Genomic DNA, 22,820 nt, shown 5'->3' on the forward strand with positions numbered 1-22,820 from the left:
TCGTCCCCATCCTCAGCACCGGCCTCCAAGTCCGCCCCAGTCCTGCCCCCGCCCGCGTCGCTTCCCGGGGCTGCTGGCGGTGCCCGAGTGACGTGTCGCCGCCGCCGCGCGGTGCCACCTGGGAGTTGTAGTCTCCGGTTGTGCGGCCTCAAGGCTCGTCCCCTTTCCCTCAGTCCCCCAGAGCTCGGCTGCCAGCCTCGGGCCGCAGGAATCCTCCCCGGGAGATAAGCCTGGCCTCGGACCCTCCCTGGGTCCCGGTGGGCCGGACGTCTGGAGGAGCGAAGGAGGAGGAGGCCAAGCGCTGAAGGCTGACGGTGACGGACGGGCTCCGCAAAGCGAGAAGTAGGAGCTGCGTGAGAGATGGTTAAAGCCTCGAACCTCTAACGCAGCCGGCACAAGATCCCCGCGGCTGGACTACCCCTTGGGACCCCGATCCGAGGTGCACGCCGGGAAATGTAGGCCGTTCTGGGACCGGCGCTGCGGGAGGCAGCACCCAAACCGGAGGCTTCGGAGAGCCGGTGGGTGGCCTCAGTAAGCTAGCAGGTCGCCCTGACGGCGAGGCCTCTGCGGGGAAGACGGGGCTGGGAGGATGTGTTTACTGACCCCGAGGAAATCACAGCTACGTCTGCTTTTCCTATCAATTCTGGGGTCCTCTGCCTCAGTCAGAACTCGAGCCCCCGGGAATCCCCTGTCTTCCATAATAGGAACTTCTGTTTATTGGGGCTAAATATGCTTCTTGTGCTTTGCACACATGTTTTCTTTAAATCCTCGCAAAGCCCGCATTTTACAGATGACGCATAGAGAAAGTTACTCGTCCAAGGTCACAGAGCTATAAATAGCAAAACAAGAATTTAAAATTAAAAACACCACCACTATGATTTGTTTAAAACACTGCCTTCTCATTAAAAGGAGAAAACTGAGTCCTGCGGAGGTTTAGCGACTTGCTCAAGATTGAGGCTTGTAATGGGCAAAACTCCGGGTCTTTTCACTTGTCCTCTCTGGAGTTGTCTGGGGGTCTGAAGGGTGGAAAGAAGAGAGGAGCTTTGGTGTTCAAGCTCCAAGGAACTAAGTGCCCGTGCCCCAAAGTCTCCTGGAAAGTTATTTCACTTTCAGAGGGAAGTGGGTACCCGGTTTCCTGGCTACCTGTCAGGGAAACGCAGGATTTATCAAGAATGCCTATCGGAGGAGAGAGATTCCACTTCATTCTGAGTATAGGCTTTTCTGCTATAACCTGATGTGTGCGTTCCTGAAAATCCTGGGGGTTTGCAAAGCAGTGCACTAAAATAACAAGGCTTTATGGGAAAAATAGAATTAGGTACAGATTGCCCCAAACGTATATGCAACTTTGTAATCAGAGCCCTACAAAATCAGTAATGATTCTAAGAGAAATATTAGCACAGTTAAATTTCCAGGAGCATTTGCACTTAGCCTTCCATCGCTTCTTTGCAACTTAAAGGCTGGGGCTTGTTCATCCTTGGAGATGCTAGTCTGGAGATGTTAACTTATAATGGACTTTGGTCCATTTTCATCATCATTCAAAATCTGATCCAACCTGTAGTCTTGTTCATTAATGTGTCATTTTAATACTAGGAAAGTATCATTTCAGGTTCTTCATCTATGTTCACAGCCTTGCCACATACCATAACCTTGTATCTAGTGTTGTGGTTTTTGAAGCCATTAAGTGTATCACTGTGGATCTAAAGGAAGACTATTCTGTAGCTTTGCAGCTTATTCTCTAAATATATTTTTTTATTACTAAGTCTTCCTCTTTAACTGTGAGAAAGCATGCACCAAAATCTTAAATCCTACATAGGATTTAAGCTTTAAAATCTTAACTACCTTGGAGAAAATTGCATATTAAACAACATACTTGTGTATGGTGGCATCATTATTCTGTTTACCAACTGCTTATGGGGTGATTCAAGTCAATGAAGCTCGTAAACAGTAGAGCAGGTGGTCTCCAAACAGCTGCCTAGACTTGGGTGAGGAAAGCAACCTGGTGGGCCCTGCAATGGGGATGGGGAGTGGGATGGAAGTTGTCAATTCCATTAAAAAATCATTTGGATTTTAATTGGGATTGTAATGACTGTTATTAATTTGGGGAAAATTTAAGGCTTTTTATTATCGAGTCTTCCATTCTTGAACATAGATACAATTTTCTTCTAGGATATCTTGTACATACTTTCTTCTGCTCATTCACTGGGACTTTATTGTTTCAACTTACTTATATGGCTAAGATTTTGTTATTTTTTTCTAGTCAGTTACTGCTGTTGTGTTTTTAATGCTGATCTTGGATCTTGATATCTTGTTAAACTCACTCTTGTTCTGGGATTGACAGATAATTCGGCATACTTTCCCAGCTATATGATCCTGTGTTGGCAAGAAAAGTGACAGTTTAGTCTTTCCAATCTTTGAAACTCATTTATCTCCTCCTCCCCTTTTGACTAAGAGTTCCAATAATAGCGGTGATAAAGGGGAAGCATTGTCTTGTTCTAGACTTTTAAAGGAATAACCCTAAGGTTTCACTGCTAAGTATGATGTTTTCAGTAGATCTCTAGAAGTCCTTTATCAAATTCTATTTCTACTTCGCTAAGAGGTTTTTTAGAAGTAGGTGTTGACTTTTATCAGATATTTTTAATGCATTTATTTATGTAATCACATGTTTTTTTCTGCCTTAATCTGGTAATGTTGAACCACCCTCCTTCTCCTTTTTACCACTGCTGGATTTGATTTAATATTTTTATTTAGGGTTGTTTGCATTTGTTTTTATGAATGGAATTGGCCCACGGTTTTCTTTCTTGTTCCATCCTTGCCCAGTTTTGACATTAGGGAACTGTTAGCCCTGTTCTATGATCTGGGTGAATGACCTATAATTTTCTATGATCTGGAATGATTTGCAAAGTATTGGAGTTATCTGTTCTTTGCACATTTGGTAGAGTTTGACTGTAAGATCGTCCATGCTTGATGCCTTTTTTCTAGGTCTTTGACTACAATTTCAACTTCTGTGGATATTGGTTTATTCAGATTTATTATTTTCTCCTGGAATGAATTTTTGTAATTTGTATTCGCATAGAACAGTATCTATTTTATCTAGGATTTCAGATTTATTGGCATAACTTTATACATATTATTTTTTACATGTCATTTGTATCTGAAGTTATAATTCCTTTGGCTTTCCTGATATTTATTTGTTCCTTCTCTTATCTTTCTGGATCACAGTTGCAAAAATTTTATAGTTTTATTGATCTTTAAAAAAAAACCCAGTTTTTTATTTTACTGATAATCTTTTCTGTTTTTGAGGGGGAGGGGTTATTTTGTTTCATTAATTTCTGCTTTGTTGACTCATTCTTTTTCTCCCCCATTTTAGTGTTTGTTAATCATTATACTCCATATTTTGATATGTGGTGTTTCCATTGTCATGAGTTTCTCAATGATGTCATTTCAATTTCATTAAACCCCAAATTATTTAGAAATGTATTTTTGAATATTTTAGTACGTGGAGTTCCTTGATTATCTTTTTACAGTTAATATCTAATTTTATTCAATGAACATATTTTAAATGCTATAAATTCTTAGAAATTTGTTGAGATTTCCTCTTTGACCTAGTATATGACTTTTTGTTTTGTTTTGGAAGTGTTCTGTATGTATTTTTAAAGGATGTGTATTCTAGTTGTTGGGATCAGAGGTTTGACTATACAAGTTTATTAATTGTCTAATTCTTATCTACTAGATTCTTACTTTTTTTTTTCTGTTTGATCTATTGGTTTCTGATAAAGTCTCCCATTATGAGTAAGGATATGTCAATTTCTCCTTTTAGCTGTATCAGTTTTTGCTTTCTGTATTTTGAAGTATTGTTGTTAGATGCATAAGGGCTCATGATATTAGTATAACCTCATTGAATTATTCCTTTTATCAGAATGAAATATCCTTCATTGTCTTTCCTAATATTTTTGTTTTGCTTTTAATGCTTCCTTGGTATTAACATTTCCTTGGTATTTCTCTTGTCATTCCTTTGTTCTTTTTTTTCTTTTTCAGGGAGTTGAATTTATGATACTGTTTCATTTCTTACATGTTATCTGGAATAGTTTGTGTAAAGCTGTTCTGTTACGTTATGTGATCTTCCCCCCATATCCCATTCCCACTTTTATTTCTTCCTCCTCTTCATAGATATACTTTCTAATGTTAATTTATGGGTCTTGAATGTGTCTATACTACCAAAAGATGTATAGTGCTTTGTATATGTAAATGTTTTTAATTTACAAAAATGATATTAAGTAATTTTATTTATTACTTAATAAATAAATAAATTTAGATTAAATTTATTTACTTTTACTTTTCTTTCTCAATATTGTTTTAAGAGCCTTCCATGTTGTTTGTACATGTCATTCATTGCTTCTGATAGCTGCATAGTACTCCAAGTTATTAATTCACTCTCCTTAACTATTTACTTACTAATAAAGACTTATATTGCCTGGAAATCTTTGCTACTACAAAATAGTACTTCAATCAGCTATTTTGTACTTGTATGCTTTGGGATACAAGTGTAGGAGTTTCTCTGGATTAGAGGATATACATACTGATTTACACCAACTGGAGGCACATGTTGTTTCCAAATTCCACGTCTTCTCTAATACTAGTTCCTCTGTGACCTGATTTTCGCCACACTGATGGATTTAAACTAATGTGTTGTAATTTCCTCACTGATTATGAATGAAACTGAGCATCTCTTCAGATTTAGCCATCTGGATTTCCTTTTATGTTAATTGCCTATTCGTATTTTTTGTCCCGTTTTTTCTATTGGGTTTCCTATTCTTAAATGTTTGCAGGATTTTGTTGTATATTCTGGATATTCATCACTTTTTTTTTAAGCTGAAAATATCTTTTTCCAGTATGTCACTCATTATGTTTTTCAATCATGTCTTTGTTTAGAAGAAATCTTTAATTTTAGCACAGACAAATCCATCTCATTTTCACTACATGGTTTATGTTCTCTGGGTTTAAGAATCTTTATTCACTTTAAAGTCATAAAGATATTCTACATTTTTTTTACTAGCTCTTATGAGTTGAATTCTGTCCCCCCACCACAAAAGATATGCTGAAATCCTAATCCCCCCACCCCCCTGCCCCCCATACTCTAGAATGTGGTCTTATTTGGATAGCATTGTTGCAGATGTAATTAGTTGAATTACTCGCCCACCTCACTTTCGCTCACATCCCTCTGGACAGAAATTAGTCATATGGCTACAGACAAAGCATGTCTCCTGGGGTTTGGTCAGAAAAACAGAAAGTGACCTAGTTATGTTCACAGTCTGCAGGCCAGGGAGAGAGGCTGCAGAGGAAATCAAAGCTGCCAACACCTTGATCTTGGACATTCTGCTTCCCAACCTGTGAGAAAATAAAAATTTCTGTTGTCGTTTTAGCCACTCAATCTGTGATACTTTGTTATGGTGGTCCCAGCAAACGAATTCCCTCTCTGTTCAGACATCATCTTGGCCTCGGAGGGAGGAACGATGATTTTGCACGGGGGCCTTTCCGACGCTGTTCACATCACGGCCAGAGCACAGCCGGGCTTGGCGTGCAGACTGAGCAAGCCCAGGCCCAGGACGTGTCACTCACGCAACGTTGTTTCTTTTTTCAGGGCGTCATTCTAGTCCTTCTGCTCAGGAATGAATCTGAGGACAGGCAGCATCTTGGTGATCCAGATGACTTGGTTTGAGGACCTGTGGGATGTGCTGATAAGAAAGACCGGAGGCGAGGTGAGAACAGCGGGAGCTGGGGAAAGGAAAGAGGGACAGAGGCATGCTCTCATGCATGAAGCCAGCTTTCTTTTAGTAGGTGTGGATGAGGAAAGCATTTTATGAAAAGGTCTAGAAACAGAGGGAAGTGCAGAGAAGGAATGATGGTCGATGAGTTTAGGATGAAGTGATTCGGGGTTGGCGCAAGCGTTCTAGCCCTCTTCTGCCTCTTTTGATTAAGTCAGGAGGCTTATTTTTTCAGATAATTGCATCGACGAACCTTTATTATTTCCTTCCCATAGTTTTCATATATGACAAACTCGTCTTTCATGGAAAAAAATATTTGCTGAGCACAGTCACGGTACTGAGTGTGTAGCAGTCACGGAGACAGTCCCTGCCTTCAGTGCAGCTCTGAGTCTGGGTGGGCAGGAGAGGCACTGAGCGGGTGCGCCAGGAGTGCCGAGTGTTTCAGAAGGGGCTATCTAGATAACAACTTTATACCAAGTTGACAATTCCTTATATTCCATGTGTTAAATTCTCTCTGTTAAAGTAACTTGTGCAGTTTCTGTCTCTTCATTGGATCCTGATTGATTCAGGGAGCATTGCGGTCATTCAAGTTAGAGATGAGGACTGCTCACACCAGAGCTGTGGGAGGCAGGTGGAGAAGAGGTGACCAAGGGGAGTTACTTAAAAGATCTTGATTTCTACCTGGAATAGCTCCCAGATTCCTGGCCTGGGTCCCAGATGGACTGTGGTGCCCATTCACAGGATACAGGCACTAGAGGAGGAGGGTGGTGGTGGAGATGATCGACTTGCTTTTGGATTTGATCAGGTTGCAACTGAGCTACTCAAGTGCAGACATCCAATAGGCAGTTGGCTATAGGTCTTGAGCTCAGGAGAGATGTCTGAATAGAAATTTAGATTTGTGAGTGATCAGCATCTAGGAGGCAGCAGAAGCCTGGATAAGCCTACCCAGGAAAGCAAGCAGCGTGAGAAGATCCCCTGGCCAGGTGTCCATAGGATTAGAGACCAGGACAGACACTGAGAAGGATGGGCAGGGTAGAGGGAGTGCAGCCGGAGGGCCGAGAAGTTACGGAAAGTGAGGGACCATGGAGGTTCAAGAAGGTGGGTCAAGTGTAGCAGGAGGCCAAGGAGGTGTATTAAACAGGTCATTCCTCTCTGTATCCTGAGGCTTTGACATCTGGGCCCTTGCTGGCTCTGGAGGGACTGCCCCTTCCAGGACTAGCCAATTCCTAAAGATAGTAAATGATCCACCCAGGGTGTGGTCAAATACAAACAATGGCTCCAGAGCCCACATGGCCACCTTCTCCTCTCAGGCTTTTACACCTGCTGTAAGCACCCTAGGGCCAGGTCCCAGACAGCTAGGGAAGACCCTATGCCTCCTTATGCACAAAAGGTAGCATACTTTGCTTGCCAATTTGCACCTTGCTTTTTTCACTTAATTATATCTTGGAGGTCATGACACCCACACATCTTATGTAGGTATAATCCTAATATATCCTATTTCCTTTTACAGCTGTATAGAGTTCTATTTTTATGAATGTAGCTTAGCACTGTTCATGGCCATTTAAATAGTTACAAATAGTGCTGCAATGAAGAGGCACATTCAAGTGGCATGTCATCTCTGTCTCTGTCTTTTCCATAGAATCCTAAATGTAGGATCGCTAAGCCAAAGGGTATGTGTGCTGGATATAGCCAAATTCTCCTCCATGGAAGGCTTTACCTTTTTGCATTCCACCAGCCAGGTGTGAGAATCTCTGCTTTCCCACAGTGTTGCCAGAGGAATGTTGTCAAACATTTGGATTTTTGCTAATCTGGTAGGTGGGTAAAAGGATTTCAGTGTAGTTTTACTTTGTGGCTTTGAAAAATTTTGAGTGAGGTTGAGCAAATTTGTGTATGTGTAGGAGACATTTGTGTTTCTGTTTATGGGAACTCTGTTCATATATCTTGCCCACTTTTCAAAAGGTTTCTTGGTCTTTCCCCGCCTCAAGGTTTAGATACTCTATATTTTAGGGATACTAACCCTTAGTCTGTGATATAGGTTGTAAATATTTTTCTCATTTTTAGTCTACGTATGGTAGGTTTAAGTTTTGAAGTTGCAAAAGGTTTGCATTTTTGCTTGGTCATTTAACAAAATTCTCTTTTAATGCACCTGGATTTTGATGAAAAGTTTGGAGAATTTACCCCACTCTCAGGTCATTAGGAGACTCCCCAGTGTTTGTTTTTTTTAAATTATTTGTGAGGTTGTATTTTTTCACTTAGGTCTTTGATGTACTTTGATTTAATCTGGTATCCAGCATGAAGAATGGATTCAAGCTTTTCTTTTTGGTTATCTAGTTGCTGCAACAACTAAATAAACTTCCCTGAAGCCACTTCCTAAATAAAAAATGATTATATAATCACGTAAAGTTCCATAAGCAATTTTTCAGTTTCTGGATATCCTAGTCCTTGCCGTGATCTGTATGCCTGTTAATGCACCACTAACACTGTTTTTTATGTTGTTTTTAGTATCTGGTGGAGCTGCTCTTGCACTTTCTCTTCTTTCTCCTTCACCTTTTTCAGGTTTTCCCCCTGTATTTGCCTGTTGTACGTCCAAATGAGCCTTATAATCAAGTTGTCTAGTTCTCGCAAAAAACCCTGATGACATTTTTATTAGGATTGTGATGTATTTGTCAACAAACTGGGGGCAGTTGACCTCTTTACAATGTTGGTAGACTTTTCGGTTCCATCCTTGGAATCCAGGCGCCATCTGGTGGTCACTCTAGATAATACTTTCTCTAAAAAAGTAGCTCAGGAATATTGTATGTCAACTATTCTTCAATTTAAAAAAAGAAGCTCAAAGCACACTTTCCGTGGGTCAGGTATTGTGGGGTTGGCTTCTCTGAATCATTCTGTCTCAAAGCCCGGGCAGTGACGATGTCGGCCAGGACTTCCGTCATCAGAAGGCTGGACTGCGGCTGTGGGATCGTCTTCCAAGGTGGCTTATTTACACTCTTGGAAGACGGTGCTGGCTGTTGGTAGGAGGTCTCAGTTCGTCACCATGTTGCCCTCTCCATAGTGTCTTCATGAGTCTGGCTTCCCCTGGAGCAAGTGGACCTGGAGAGAGTAAGGGGGAAGGGGCAATGTTAGATAATGTCAGACCTAGAGAGAGTGCAAAGAGTTCTCATCTATCTCCCCTCCCTGTGCCCCCTCATGTTAACACTCCAGGACAATGATCAAAACCAGCAAACTAACACTGGAAACCATGTTATCAACTAAATTACCAAACTGATTTTAACAGCTTTTCTAGTGATGTCTTTTTCCTGTTCCAGGATTGAATCCAGGATCCCACACTGTGTTTAGCTGTCATGCCTCCTTAGCCTCTTATTGTCTGTGACAGTTCCTCTGACTGTCCTTGCCTTTCAGGACCTTGACACTTTTGAAGATTATTGATCAGCTGTGCTATAGAATGTCCCTCAGTTTGGGTTTTTCTGATGTTTTTCATGGTTGAGAAGAAGTTATGCATTTTCGCCGGGAGGACCACACGAATGGTGGTGTGCCCGTCTCAGCGCACCATATCAGGGGATTCATGATGTCCATGTGTTTCATTACTGGTAATGTTGACCTCGGTCACTTGGTTATAGCACTGCCTGCTGCACTTCACTATAAAGTTACTGTCTTTCCCTTTATAAGTATCATATGAGAGACACTTTGAGACTATAGAAGTCTGTTTCTCTCAAATTTTCACTCACTGACTTTAGCCTCCATTGTTGGATTTTGTCTGCAACAGTTATTACTGTGGCATTTGCCTAATACTGATTTTCATATCCCTTCTTCTTTCTAATTTATTAATTAGAATTCTATTAAAAGAAAGAGCTGTCCCTTCTCCCCATATACTTATTTATTTGATCATTTACTTAGATCAGTATGGACTTGTGGATATTTGTTTTATTCTATGGGTTAAAACCTGATACTGAGAGGTTTTAATTTTTGACAATCTGCTGGCTGTGAAGTGGCATGGTACTGTGGTTTTTAATTAGAATCTGAATACCAATAAGGTTGGGTATCTTTAGCCTTTCCTTTTGTGGCCTCAGGGAAATGCCCACAGATGCTGTTTTTTATTGTCTTCTTGTCTCTTTAAGTCAAAATGTCAGGCTCACTGCACAAATACAAATCTATGGTTTGGGAAGTAGGCCCTGAAATATTTTAGGGCCTGTACATATGTTAAATGCAAATTTTAGGCTTTTGTGCCATCTATATGCTGATGAATCCTGTTGGAATTTGAGTTCTCTGGAAGCAGACACTAGGTGCGGTTTGAAGAACAGGACATTTATTAGGGATTGACACCTGTGGAAGGGAGACAGCAGAACCAGGGTTGAGTGGATGAAGAGTTTGAAATGTGGTGCAAGTACAGCATTGGCCTTGGTCTGCCCAAGAGGACCTGTGGAGCATGGATGACCCACTGTTTGGCTGTCCCTTGTTTGGCTTTATAGCCTGGGCCTTATATCCCTGACTTCACCAGTCACTGAGGGGCCGTCCCAGGAAGGATCTGTGTTTGGGCAAGGCAGCTCTCAGCAACTGAGGCCGGCCCTGAAGGAGCCGACAGCAGGAAGTTGTCTGCTGACAGCAGTCCCAGTGGCTGGAGCTGCAAGTCCTGCCTCGAAGGGGGATCTGAGCAGGGTCTCCCCATGTCTACTGTTAGTTCCAAACTTATTCCTACAGTGCAAACCTCTCCCCTGAATTCTGCACTTGGATGTCCAACACCTGCATGTGGATGTCTAATGGACTCTCAAACTGCTTGTGTTCATAGCTGAACTCCTGATCTTTCCTCTGAAACCTGCTTGTCCTACAGGCTTGCCCACCTCAGTTAGTAGCAACTTCATCTGTCCTGTTGCTCAGGCTGAAATCTTTGGAATCTTCTTTGATGCGCTCCTCTTTCTTCTGTACGTCACACCTGATCTGTCAGCAAGTCCCACTGACTCTGTGAAATATCCCAAATGTGAACATTCTGGACCAAGACACATATCACCTTTTTGCAGCCACTCCCTTCCCAGGCTCTGTGCTTCCACCCCTGCCCCACTAAGTTATTCTGCTGAAATGTAAACCACATCATGTCTCTTCTGTGCTTATTACCATGAATAGCTTCACTAAGAGTAAGGTCCAGATTTCCCTCAATGGCCTCCAAGGCCTGGCAAGATTGTTCCCTCTCCTCTCAACTCTTCATCTCTTCTCCTTGTTCACTCCGCCATACCTGGCATTTCCTTCCCCAGAGATCCCCAGGGTTCCTTCCCTTCCATCCTTCAGGACCCCCCCAAAAGCTGCCTTCTCATCGAGGGTGTCCCTGACTACCCAATAAACTACCACTCCTGCCTTAGCACCCCTTGTCTTTGACATATATTTCTTCATTGCATTCACCTCCATCTAGTATAATTTACTCATCATTTTGTTTATTATCAGTCTCACTATCAGATTGTATAAGATACATGAGCACAGGGCAGGAATTTTGTCCCTTGTGTTCTTGCAGTTTAGAACAGTGCGTGCACATAGTGGGGGCTCAGTAAATATTTTTAAATGAATGCAAGAAAGAGTTTTATATAGCGTTCACCACTATAATACAGTGAATTTGTACCTTCCTTAAATTATATTATTGGTGTGTGAATTCATTCTTAGGAGTCATTTAAATATTAAAGGAAACACAAAAGTCCCCCTTGATGTGGATGGTGGACATTTTACATTTTTTGTCTGCCCAGGAGCTAAGCATTTCTTGTCTTTTGTGAGACTCTCTAGTTACGTCATGTGGTGGGAGAGGTGAATTGGCACCTCACGTTAACAGACTGTATTTGTTCCCTGGTGCTGCTGTAACAACCTGCCGCCACACCAGGGGCTTAAAACCACCCAACCTTACTTTATAGTTGTGGAGGCCAGAAGTCTGAAACGGGTCTCACTGAGCTAACATCAAGGTGTTGGCAGGGTTGGTTCCTTCTGGAAGCTGTAGTGGAGAATCCTTCTCCTTGCCCTTTGCTGCTTCTAGAGGCTGCCTGTATTCCTTGGCTCGTGGCTCTCTCCTCTGCCTTCAAAGCCAGCTAGAGAGCATCTTCTTCCTCTTGGACCTCTCCTTCCATCCTTACATCTTCTCTCTCAGTCTCTGATCCCCTCACCTCACTCTTATAAGGGCCCTTGTGATTACACTGGGCGACCAGGATGGTCCAGAATGAGCTCCCCATCCCAAGGTCCTTAACTTCGTCACATCTGCAATGTCCCTATAGGCATGTGAAAGAACATATTCCCGGGTTCTGGGGATAAGGCAAGGAGTTCTTTGTGGTTATTCAGTGTACCCCAGAGGCTGAGTGTGGACTTCTTGGCAAAAATTGCAAAGTCTTGTGCTTCCTTTCAGACCCTCCAAGACACAGTGTAGTATGATAAAAGCATGAGCTGGCTACAGTCAAACACTGGCTCTGACATTTTACTAAGTGTGCAAAGTTTTGAGCAAAGAATTTCTCTATACCTCAGTTTCTTCATCCTTAAAGCCATTAATAGTAGTACCCACCCCTGTAATTGCTGTGGAGATGAAATGTATTAATACACAAAAAATACTAAGGACATGCTCAGCAGGTAGTGTGAACTCAGCACAATGCTGCAAGGTGCAAGTGTTTCCAGGAAGGCCTGATGTAGTCAAGGGGGCAAGTTCCAGCCATCTCCTTACCAAATGAACACCCACTTTGTCCCAGTTCAGTATCTCAGACATGGGGTGAGGGATAATAATAACAGATGTTAAATAGCAGTTGCTCCTGAAGGACATACATTTGATTCTGTGAGATAAAATATAAAGTAATGGCATAGAGTTGGGACTTCAGATCAAGAAAACAGTTTTGAAAGTCACCTCTGCCCTGTGTGATCTTGTGTGAGTTCTCGTCTCCATCTGAGCCTCAGTTTATTCATCTGTGAAAGGGGCTACCCTGGCACTTAGCCTCTAGAATTGTGGTAAAGATGAAATCCAGCTGAACACATAAAGGGAAGAAGGCCACACTGGGAGCGGTAAGGACAACCACTCTTGTTAAGAACAAGAACAAAATGAATGAGAAAGAGAGCTCAGTGGCTCAGAGATGAGGTACCTCCTAGGGGCTCTGGACAGCTAGTCATTTCCCATCCAGAGTAGTTGACTGTTCATCTGCCTGGCAGCCCTTTCTTCTTTTTCTCTATCGAGACTCAGCCCTGGTTGCCTCCACTCCAGGCAGGCTTCCCTGATAGCTTCCGAGTATGCGGAGAGGCTGAGGGGATGGTGCTGTGCTCAGGGTCCCCTTGGAGGTGCTTATCTTCATGGAGTAGGAACTGAGAAGGGTCTAAAAACCTGGTAGCCATCCAGGGGCAGTGATGGGGGCCCTAACCCCAGGGCTTGTGAAAGACAATGTGGTTCTGCCAGTAGCCGGGACAGTGGTTCCCAAAGTGTGGGTCAGGGGCCCTTTCAGTACTATTTCTGTAATAATATGAAGAAATTTTTTGTCCTTTTCATTGTTAATTCTCCCATGGACTTATTGGAGTTTTTTAGAGGTTATATTGTGATGACATCATTGCTCTGCTGGCTAATGGAATGTATAAGTATTTATGTATGTGTGTGTGTATGTGTGTTTTAATAACAGCTTTTTTGGGGGTATAATTCACATTTGCCCATACAATTTGCCCATTTAAAGCACACAATCCAATGACTATTAGCGTATCCACAGAGTTGTACAACTATCACCACAATCAGTTTTTGAAAACTTTAATCACCCCAACAAGAAATGCCACACCAATTAATGTTTCAACAGATATTCCCCAACCCCTTGCTCCTGGAAGCAACTATATTCTTCTCTATTTTCCAGACATCTCATATAATATGGAATTATTCAATATGTGGTCTCTTGCATCTGATTCATTTCACTTAGCATAATGTTTTCAAGGTTCATACATGTCAATACTTTGGTCCTTTTCACTGCCAACTAATATCCCATTGTATGGACATATCACATTGTATTTATCCATCCGTCAGTATAAGGGCATTTGGGTTGTTTCCACTTCTTGGCTATTACAAATAATGCTGCTTATGAACATTTGTGCACAGGTGTTTATGTAGATGTATGTTTTCATTTCTCTTGAGTATATACCTAGGAGTGGAATTGCTAATCATATGGTAACTCCATGTTTACCTCCCTGAAGAACTGCCAGACTGTTTTCCAAAGTGGCTACACCATTTTATATTCCCACTAGCGGTGTGTGAAGGTTCTGATTTCTCCATGTCTTTGACAATAAGTGTATCTTTTTTTATTATAGTCATGCTAGTGGGTGAAGTGGTAGCTCACTGTGGTTTTGATTTGCATTTTCTTGATGGCTAATGATTTTGAGTATTCTTGTTTTTAAACATTTCTCAGTTTTAATTTCTAATATAGTAAATGTTGATTGAATTCACATAAATAAAAGTTCATTGGGGTCATCTGTTATTTTGAGAGTGTAAAGAGAGCCTAATACCAAAAAGTTTGAAAACCATGAGACTGGGGCTTGGGGCGGGATTTACAGATCCTTTGGTTCCTGACACTGTTATCACTCAGATATTGCCTCAGTAATTTTGGTTGATGATCTGCACACAAACTCAGTGGCTTCAGCATTTTGCCTCATGATCTCTGGACTGAGGTCAGCTGCAGAGTGATGATCTAGAGAGGGCTTTTCTGGGTGGCTCTGTGTCAGACCCCAAGCTGACTGGGCTTGGCTCCAAACTGTGGGTGGGTTTTGGGTTTGCTCTGTATATGTTCATTCTGGGGCCCAGGCTCAAGGAGACATGCTTTTACTCTGAACATGCTTATCTGAAGGGCAGTCCCCAGAGTGACACAGTCAAGCCAACTGCACAGGCACAGTTAAGACCTTTGCGCACCTGTGTCTGCTACCAGTCCATTCATACAGCCTCTGCCCACTGCAGAAGGGGGAGGAGCCTCTGTTTGCTGAACCCTATTCCAAACCTCAGAGGTGGGGGCTCTACACTTCAGTGAATGGTTCCCCTTTCCACCATCAGGGAGCTCACTTGTATCCGTGGCAGAGTGTCGCAGGCATAGGAAGCTCCCTGCGCCTGGCCCCTGGCACTCTGTGGATAGAACTGGCTAAACCCTGAAGATGATCTACTGCCAAGGCTGTAAGTTGGGTCTTGCGGACTCATACCTGTTCTTAAAAATGTCACTTACTTGCCACTTATCTAAAATAAGTGGTTTTCGCATAAAACCCACATTTCTGTCTTGTCTTGAAAAAATCCAAAAACTGCTAGAATTTTCCCGTGGTGCCAGATTATTGTTGAGTAGTGATCACCGACCTGACCTTCTCAGCTCACCCTGGTTCCCATCCCTCATTGCCCTACACGTGTCTTTCTTCACTCATTTACCTTTTCTCTCTCTCTTCTTTAGGGATATGTTTTTTTTTAAATTTAAGAGATTGTGGTAAAATACACATTATGTAAAAAATCACCAGTTACCATGTTTTCTACCTTTATCTTGCATCTACCTACCACTTCAGCATTTTATTTAAAATAATAATAATAATAATAATAACAATAATAATAAGGGAGAAATGTGGGATTCACATATAAATCAAGTATAAAAATCAAATGAATATTCATATTTGACCTGATTGTTTATAGTTCATGATGCATGATCAAAACTGAAAGTTTCTGTGATATGACTGCCCTTGCACTGTTCACCATGTAAGAACTTATTCACTATGTAAGAATTTGTTCACCATGTAAGAACTTGTTTGTTATGCTTCCAAAGATTGGAGACTGTTGAGAACTAGGCTTGGGGTTGATTAATGATTGTGCATTGAGTCCCCTATACAGAATTTTATTGTTGTTAACAACCATTTGATCAATAAATATGAGAGATGCCCTCTCAAAAAAAAAAAATTACCAGTTACCAGTTTCACCATTGTAAAGTGTACAGTTCTGTGGCATTAAGTACATCGACAGTGCTGTGCAACTATCACCACTTCAAATGGAAACCTGGTACCCAATCCTCTCTCCTCTCAGCCCCTGGCAACCATCTATCTTCTTTCTACGGATTATGCATATGAGCTTTTAATAGCTGCTCTAGATACACCCAAACTAGTTTGAAAATCAATATATATTGTATGATTTTATTTTGTTTAAAATATATTTGTATCTGTAACACAGATGTTATCTATAGGTAGACAGAAAAAAATGTCTGGAAAATGTGCTGTAAATTCTAAACAGTAATTACCTGTAGGACTTGGGATCAGAAAACTTTCACTTGTTGCTTTACATCATTAGCAAATAAAGGGACAAGAGTGTGGGTAGCTTTTGCTTAATTTTTGTGTATTGGTTTTCCCCTCCTCTGTTTATAAATGAAGCAATGCAGAAAACATATTGGAATATTAGGCTATAAATAGTGGAGCCTACCCTACATGTGGCCTGTTTATAAGGGGGATAACCAACTGAATCCTTATTGTTTAAACCATTTGATTTGGATTATGACTGTTGTTTGCACCCTAATCCATGTTCTTTATAACAACCTTAACAGTTAGGCACTATTATCATTTTCTACAAAAGGAGACTGGTGTTAAAAGATGGGAAGTCATGGTCTAGGGACACCAGCTAGTAGATACACAGGATTATTTTCTTGCCTCAAATCATCTGCACCTGGGAAGGAGTCAGAACTAGAAGAATGGCAGGCTGGCCATTCCTAGGTAAACACCTCCCTTCACTGGGCGCTAAGTTTGACAGAGGGTAAAGCCCAAGTGTGAGGTCACCAGCACAGAGTGTACACACACTCAGGGCTGCGAGGTTCCAACTTGAGGCTCTGGGCCAGGTGTTGGATCACATGGTAACTCTATGCTTAACCTTTGACCTTTCCAAAGTGGCCGCACCATTTTACATTCCAAGCAGCGATGTATGATGGTTCCAATTTTTCTTCATCTTTGTTAACTCTTATTTTTTGTTTTTTGATTATCGCTCACCTAGTAGGTGTGGTTTTGATTTGCACTTCCCTGGTGGCTAATGATGTTAAGTATCTTTCATGTACTATTGCCTATGTCTGTATTGGAGAAATGTCTAATTAAATCCTTTGTTGTTTTTTAAATTGGGTTATCTTTTTGTGGTTGATCTGTGAGAGTTCTTTATGTATCTGGATACTAGACCCTTATCAGATATGTGATTTGCAAGTATTTTCTCCCGTTCTGTGGGTTGTTGCTTCACTGTCTTGATTGTGTCCTTTGAAGCACAAAATTTTTTAACTTTGAGGAAATCCAGTTGATCTATTTCTCTTTGATTGCTTATAATTTAGGTGTCATATCAGAGAAACTTTTGCCTAGCTCATGAAGACTGGTAAAGATTGTGCCTACGTTTTCTTTTAATTTTAATAGATTGGTTCTTACGTTTAGGTCTATTATCTGTTTTGAGTTAATATTTATAGTGTGAGATAGGGGTCCATCTTCATTCTTGTGCATATGGAGATCCAGTTGTCCCAGCACTATTTGTTGAAAAGATTATTCTTTCCCCATTGAATTGTCTTGACACCCTTGTCAAAAATAAATCGATCATAGATGTATGGATTTATTTCTGGACTCTTAGTTCTATTCCATCTATCTATGTTTATCCTGATGCCAGCCTCACACACTCTTATTATAGCTTTATAGTAAAGTGCAATTAGAAGTGTAAGTCCCCCCAGTTGTTCTTCTTTTTCAAGATGATTATATTGTTTTAGCTATTCTCAATCCCTTGCATTTCCATATGAATTTTTGGCTCAACGCTTGTCAATTTCTATAAAAAAGACAGCTGGGCTTTTGACAAGGATTGTTGGTGAATTTGGGCAGTATTGTCATTTAATTCTATTAAGAATTCTGATTCATGAACATATAATGTCTGTCCATTCATTTAATTCTTCAGTGATGTTTTTCAGTTTCCAGTGTAAATGTCTTGCCTTCTTTTGTTAAATTTATTCCTGTGAATTCCTATCCTTTTGATACTATTATACATGAAACTGTTTTCTTAACTTCCCTTTTGGATTGTTCATTGTGAGTGTTTTTAGAAATAAACTGATTTTTGCTTATTGATCTTGTATCTTACAATTTTGCTGAACTCATTTCTTAGTTCTAATAGATTTTTGTGGATATCTTAAGATTTTCTATATACAAGATCATATTATATGCAAACAGAGAGTTTTACTTCTTTCTTTTCAGTCTGGATGCCTTTCATTTCTCTTTATAGCCTAATTTCCCTGACTAGAACCTCCACTGCAATGTTGAATAGAAGTGATGAGAGAGAATATTGTTATTTTGGTCCTGACCATCATGTTAGTGAAAAAGCTTTTAGTTTTTTACCATTAAGTGTGATGTTATTGTGGGTTCTTTGTCGGATTTTATCAGATCTTTTTTGGCATCTGTTGGAATGATCATGTGGTCTTAGTCCTTTATTCTATTAATATGGCATATTATATTGAATGATTTTCACATGTCGCACCAAACTTGCATTGCTGGGATAAATCCCACTTGGTTATAGTGTATAGTCCATTTTTTATGTTCGTGGATTTGGTTTGCTAGTACTTTGTTAAAGATTCTTGTATCTATATTCATAAAGGATATTGGTCTGTAGTTTTCTTATGATGTATTTTTCAGGTTTTAGGAAAGGGGTAATAGTGGCTCCACTGAGGGAATTCTTTTTTTTTCTTGTTAATTTTTAGGAAGAGTTTGTGAAGGACTGGTGTATTTTAAATATTTGATAGAATTCACCAGTGAAGCCATTTGGACATGAGCTTTTATTATTTTTTTTCTGGATAATTTTTTGATTACTAATGCAATTGCTTTACTTGTTATAGCCCTTTTTGGTTTTTCTATTTCCTTTTGAGTCAGTTTGGTAGTTGGTATCTATCTTGGGATTTTTGCATTCTGTCTAGGTTGTCTAACTTATTGGCATAAAAATTTCATGTTCTCTTATAATCCTTTTTATTTCTATCCTATTTTATTTTCCCCTTTTCATTCCTGGTTTGAGTAATTTGAATCTTCTATCTTTTATCTTGGTCAGTCTAGCTAAAGGTTTGTTAATTTTGTGGGCCTTTCAAAGAACTAACTTCAGTTTTGTTGATTTTCCTCTCTTGCTTTGCTATAATCTAGTTCATTTATTTCTGCTTTAATCTTTATTACTCCTTTTCTTTTCCTTTGGGTTTAATTTGCTCTTCTTTTTCCAGTGTCTTAGGTGGAAGGTTAGGTTATAGATTTGAGATTTTTTTTAAAAAGGTAATCATTTACAGGGATAGATTTCCTTCTGAGCACTGAATCCCATACGTTTTGGTATGTTGTAGTTTGATTTTCATACTTCCCTTACTATTTCCTAATTTCCCAGTGATTTCTTCTTTAATTTGGTTATTAGAAGTGTGTTTTTTAATTTTCATATATTTGTGGATTTCCCACATTGCTTTCTATTATTGATTTTTAATTCTTCTGTTGTTGGAGAACATACTTTGTATGACTTAAATGTTTTTAAATTTATTGAAACTTGTTTTATGGCCTAGCATGGGTTCTGTGTTGGAGAGTGTTCTATTCATGTTTGAGAAAAACATGTACTCTGCTGGAGAGAGTATTTATAGGTGTCTATTATGTCTAGTTGATTTATAGTGTTGTTCAAATCTTGTATTTTCTTGTTGATCTTCCATCCAACTGTTCTGTATACTGTTAAAAGTAAGGTATTGAAGTCTCCAAGTATTGTCGAATTGTCTATTTCTTCCTTCAATTCTATCAGTTTTGCTTTATGTATTTTGGGGATGTGTTTTTAGGTCATGATATGTTTATAGTTGTTATGCCTTCTTGATGGATTAATCCTTTTATTATTATAAAATGTGCTTGTCTCTACTAACAATTTCTGTTCTAAAGCCTATTTTGTCTGATATTAATATAGCCACTCCAGCTGTATTTTATTACCGTTTGCATTCTATATCTTTTCGTTATTTTACTTTCAACCAACATATTTTTATTCTAAAGTGTGTTTTTTTGTGACAGCATATAGTTGGATCATGTTTTTTAAAAATCTGTTCTGCAAATCACTATGCTTTAATTAGAATGTTTAATCCATTTGCATTTATTGTAATTACTATAAAGGTAGGCTTTATGTCTGCCATTTTGCTATTTGTTTTCTATGTATCTTTTGTCTTTTTTTGTTCCTCTATTCTCCATTACTGCCTTATTTTGTGTTAAATATATTTTTTTGTAGTGCATTATTTTTTAATTTCCTAGTTTCTTTTAATATATTGTTTTTAATATTTTCTTAGCATTTGCCTCTGGCCACACTTTTTTGTATGTATCTTTGCATGTCTTATAATATTTTTTGTTACTGGATGTTTTGACTGTTACAGTGGGAAACTCTGGAAATCACATGCTCCTGTCTTCCCAAGATTTGTTTTTGTTGATGCTTGCTGCAATAGTTATTTGTTTAGTGATTTTTTGACTTTTCTAAACTAAATCTGTTAAGTCTGTATTCTTTGTTGTGTGTGGATACTGAAATTCTGCTCAGTTATCTTATGGATCAGCTAATGATTGGACAGAGATTTCCTGAAATGCCTGGAATCAATATGTCTCCCAGTTTTTGCTGAGAGACTGTGTGTATGTTGGGACATGCTTACAACCCTTAGCCAGGCAGTTAAAATTCCACCTTAGGCTTCACTTTCTGCTTGTGCAGAGCCTCAAGGTCTGCACAAGGCGAGAGCTTAGGACTTTCTCAGGTCTTTCCTGAGTGTGCACACAGCCTTGGGCATACTCAAAGCTCTATGCACGTGCATGACTTTCTAGATTCTCAGAATATGTCAGAGGTTTTCAACACTCATATGGACATCTCATTCTCTAGCTCTTCCTTTTAAGATTTTTGGTTGGTATATTGTTTGCCTTTACAGTTATTCACCACTTCAGATGGTCATGGAGTTAAATAACTGCCTATAATTTTTTTTTTTTACGAATGCTGCCCACTGTGAGAAAGCATTTCCCACTGGGAAAAGTCAGGTCAAATACAGACAGCCTTACACGTGGGTCTCCAAGGGATACATCAGACAGGTTGATTAATGACAACTCTTTGTGAGTGTGACTTTGAAAGGGCTCCAGCCCTATTGTATTCCCTCTGTGGACTGCTAGTTTTCAAGGCTGCTAGTTTTCACCTTGAATGAGAGCTTTGATTTTTCAAAATTACTGGGAATCTGGAGAGAAGGAGATGGGACAAGGGTAAATTAAAATGCTACAAGTAATGACTCTATAGTATCTTACTATGCTGATGGACAGTGATTGCAATGGGGTGGGGGGGGACTTGATAATATGGGTGAATGTTGAAATCACAATGTTGCTCATGGGAAACCTTCATAAAATTGTATATCAATGATACCTTAATTTAAAAAATTAAAATGCCACAAATCTCACTATTCTTATTGAGATTCAGCTATTTTTCTTGAATAAGTACTTCCCACATTGCTGTAAGCTTTTGATTAATTTCCAGAATTCAGAAAAATCTGATTCTGGACTATTATTTTTTTGCAAGTTTTCTTATTTATTTTATGGAGGAGAAAAATTTTGGTGGTCCTTATTCCATTATTCCTGGTGAATGCCTCCCCGATTTTCTTATGATATAGAAATATTACTGTGCACCTGTGTCACTATCTAATCTGATGAAAGTGGAAATGAGAATGTTGCATGCTTCCAGAAAAAAACAGTGTGTTAGTCATCTGGACTATTTGTAACTAATCAGTTTCTCCTCCTTCACACCATGTTAGGCACAGTTATTTGACATGCTTTGGTTAACAGAAGGTGAGCAGAAGTGGCAATTTGTTTCTTTCCCCATTGCTGTAGGGATCGTGGAAATACATCATGAGATGAATCTCCATCAGACTGGGTCCTTTAGGGACAAGAATGTGTATAGCCTTCTGTTGATCAATATTGGATGTGTAATATGAGCAATAAACATATTGTATTATGTTAAAGTGCCAATATTTTGAGGCCCGCTTGTTATTGCAACACAACTGAGCCTATTTGGAGTGTTATAAATGCATAAGGGTATAGCTTTTTTGTGGAAGTAAAGAGTATTCCTATATGTTCTATGTGCCTGGTGGGTCTGTGTTGAAAGAAAACAAAATAAGATACGATTATTAAATAAACTATGTAAGAAATGATGAGCAGCAAAACACTTAAAAATTCAATACATTAGCGACTTCTTCATGAACATATCTCCCCAGGCAAGGGAAACAAAAGCAAAAATGAACAAGTGGGACTATATCAAACTAAAAAGCTTCTGTACAGCAAAGGACACCATCAGTAGAACAAAAAGGCATCCTACAGTATGGGAGAATATATTCATAAATGACATAACCAATAAGGGGTTGACATCCAAAATATATAAAGAGCTCACACATCTCAACAAACAAAAAACAAATAATCTAATTAAAAAATGGGCAGAGGAGCTGAACAGACACTTCTCCAAAGAAGAAATTCAGATGGCCAACAGGCACATGAAAAGATGTTCCACATCACTAATCATCAGAGAAATGCAAATTAAAACCACAATGAGATATCACCTCACACCAGTTAAGATGGCCAACATCCAAAAGACAAACAACAAGAAATGCTGGTGAGGATGTGGAGAAAGGGGAACCTCCTACACTGCTGGTGGGAATGTAAATTAGTTCAACCACTGTGGAAAGCAGTATGGAGGTTCCTCAAAAAACTCAAAGTAGAAATACCATTTGACCCAGGAATTCCACTCCTAGGAATTTACCCTAAGAATGTAGCAGCCCAGTTTGAAAAAGACAGATGCACCCCTATGTTTATCGCAGCACTATTTACAATAGCCAAGAAATGGAAGCAACCTAAGTGTTCATCAGTAAATGAGTGGATAAAGAAGATGTGGTACATATACACAATGGAATATTATTCAGTCATAAGAAGAAAACAAATCCTACCATTTGCAGCAACATGGAGCTAGAGGGTATTATGCTCAGTGAAATAAGCCAGGTGGAGAAAAACAAGTATCAAATGATTTCACTCATATGTGGAGTGTAAGAACAAAGCAAAAACTGAAGGAACAAAGCAGCA

General features: G+C 39.6%; 1 protein-coding gene across 2 annotated transcripts in view; it reads left to right on the forward strand.

The window, feature by feature from the left end:
* The first annotated feature begins 282 nt into the window (after positions 1-282).
* Positions 283-22,820, forward strand: part of LOC118933729 (zinc finger protein 780A-like) — a 113,338-nt gene continuing 90,800 nt past the window's right edge. Inside the window, exons 1-2 of one of the 2 annotated variants that reach the window (XM_057493371.1) lie at positions 283-439; positions 5,639-5,756. The gene's annotated coding sequence lies outside the window, so the exon portion shown is untranslated. Of the gene's footprint in view, positions 519-5,638; positions 5,757-22,820 lie in introns of both variants that reach the window. The other variant, XM_057493372.1, reaches the window with a different exon arrangement.

The sequence above is a fragment of the Manis pentadactyla genome, chromosome 15 (genome assembly GCF_030020395.1).
Source record: "Manis pentadactyla isolate mManPen7 chromosome 15, mManPen7.hap1, whole genome shotgun sequence".
Lineage (NCBI taxonomy): Eukaryota > Metazoa > Chordata > Mammalia > Pholidota > Manidae > Manis > Manis pentadactyla.